Source organism: Mustela nigripes, chromosome 12 (genome assembly GCF_022355385.1).
Source record: "Mustela nigripes isolate SB6536 chromosome 12, MUSNIG.SB6536, whole genome shotgun sequence".
NCBI lineage: Eukaryota > Metazoa > Chordata > Mammalia > Carnivora > Mustelidae > Mustela > Mustela nigripes.
Window position 1 is genome coordinate 135,296,478 of NC_081568.1, and position 2,468 is coordinate 135,298,945.

At 44.2% G+C, this 2,468-nt stretch overlaps 1 long non-coding RNA gene across 1 annotated transcript; it reads right to left on the reverse strand.

The window, feature by feature from the left end:
• Positions 1 to 1,301: 1,301 nt before the first annotated feature.
• Positions 1,302 to 2,006, reverse strand: LOC132028023 (uncharacterized). Its single transcript, XR_009407322.1, has 2 exons — positions 1,921 to 2,006; positions 1,302 to 1,559 (listed from the first exon to the last, which is right to left on the reverse strand). It is a non-coding gene; the product is annotated as an uncharacterized LOC132028023 (long non-coding RNA).
• Between the last annotated feature and the right edge of the window lie 462 nt (positions 2,007 to 2,468).

The window sequence follows — 2,468 nt, forward strand, 5'->3', positions numbered from 1 at the left end:
ATAAGTCCACTGTTCTATTCCCAACTAATGCTGATTTTTTTTTTTTTTGAGATAAGTCCATGATATATCCAAGGAGTATCTATATAGACTGGCTAGATAATGTGATCCCATGTTCCAGGTTTTGGCTTGCAAACCTGAGGTGAACTGATGGGGTTTCTTCTCATCAGACGTAAGAATCTGGAAACAAGACTGAATCATATACCCCCAGAAGCAGAGGGCAGAGACTGGCCGAAGGATGCCATGGGGTAGATTCACATCCGGAAGAACCACTGTATGTCAAAGTCACGTACAGGCTAGAGTGAGGAGAAGGCCAAGAAAGGCCGATATCAGAGGGAAAAAAATGGATCGTAAACACAGAAGTAGAAACATTTTGAGACATTATGATGGCAGCGCTGCTTGCGAGAGCTGGCTTTGTGCCTAAGACTCTGCTCTTTTGAGGTCTTCCTGTGTGTCCCTTTCTCAGTGGAACTTGGGAAGCGCAGTCTCTGTTCCTTGCAGTTTAACAGGCATGACTGAACTTTCTTCTGTTGCATCCTCCTAAGCCCCCACCTGCCTTTCCCCCCACTTTTCCTTCCCCCTGGTCTCTGCTTAGACACACTGCCAGGGCCCATCCCTATAGCAGACCTGGGAAAATTGAGGAGAAAGAATACACTGGGGTTTTATTAAGTAGCAGCTTTATTGAGATATAATTCACCAACCATAAAGATCGGTATTTTCAAGGATAAATTTCAGTGTTTTTTTTTATTATTTTCAGGGTTCTATAATCATCACCACTGTCTACTTTCAGAACTTTTTCATCACCCCAAAAAGAAATCCCATACTCATAAACAGTCAATCCCTACTACCGCTCCGTCCCAGCTCTAAATGACCAACCTATATTCCGTCTCGATGGATTTGGCTATTCTGGACATTTCATATGAATACATTATATACCAGATACAACAAACACAACGTGTGGCTAACTTCTCTCGTGGAGTGTAACGGTTTTCAAGACTCATCCGTGTTGTTGTGTATGTGAGTACTTCCCGGATCTTACCATTGAGTAATATTCCATTGTATGGATATACCACAATTTGTTTACCCATTCGTTGGCTGATAATTATTTGGGTTATTCCAGGTTTGTGCTATTATGAATCATGCGGCTGTGAACGTTTGCATAGACATGTTTTCGGTTCTCTTGGGACTCTAGCTGGAAAGGGAAAGGCTAGGGCATCTGGGAGACTGCTGTGCCTTTTGACATACTATCTCTCCCTTTTCCTTTCTACGTATTTTAAGGCCTTCTGTGGGCTTTGTTGCTATCATTCTGTTCTTCAAATTTTCTTCGTATTGCTGCTTTCAGTACACTTTCCTTTTTTTTTTTTTCTTCCCACTTTTACCTTTACCCATGATTTGAGTTCATTTTTTAAACATCATCCTTAAATCGCTTTGCTGGATTCCCTTTATCCTTCCTTCCTTCTCTGTTCTGGCCCCGATGGTGCTCGAGGAAGCCCGGTACATCTAGAGGAAAGTAAGGCTCGTGCGGAGTATAATCCCACGAAGTAGTTCCACAGAGAAAGGACCTGAGAAACAGAAGGACATATTCAAGGGTGCATACACAGAAGATTCCAGTAGCTGATATTTAAAGAACTGCTGTGCTCATATTTTCTATTTCTGTATTTGCGAAGTCTGACCAAGAAACCTGATGTTGACCTGCAGCCTTTTCCATCCATGCATCCAAACAAACTGCAAATATAATGTGACTCCCATGTAATTGGTTCAGCCGCTGCTCTAGGCTATGTCACCATCAGCGGCACTAACCCTTTGCCTCGGGCGCCATATGGACAGTGACAAGCGAGTCACCCTGATGACAAGAAGAACTCTAAGTGGATTGAGGGAGGCTTTTGACTGGTCCCAGCCCCACTGCTTCCCAGGAGGACGCACCTCTGTCTTATTCCCACTGTAAACTCGGGTCTCAAGCTCAGAAGCACCAATTTTGCTCAGGGAGGTGATTCGGCGTACTCCACGTTTTTGACAGCTGACCAATTAAAAACCAGATGACACCGTTAACAAGCTCCGAATAAGCCAGGCTATCAAGCCATAGAAGGCGCCAAAGCACCTACTACCCCGCCGATCTCTGCGTGAGTCTGAGAGAAATTCAGTGATCATCACAATGATGAAGATAATGCCGATGACCTCGGGGGTGCTGGGCAGGACTCAAATCATTAACTAGAAGGCAGCATATTCTGTTTCTGGCAAATATTACCAGGGAGCCTTCCATTTATTCCATTTCAGTAATTTTTGTCGTCAACATTCTGAAATTTCATCCAACTCCAGTTAATGATTTGAATCCTGACCAGCGCCCCTGAAGTCTTTGTCACCTTCACCAACGTGATTACCATGGACTGTTTCTCACGCTCCTACTGAGCGTGGCCACACAGTGGAGGAAGCAGTGTGTCTGATTTCACATGGACCGTTATAGACACGGCTTC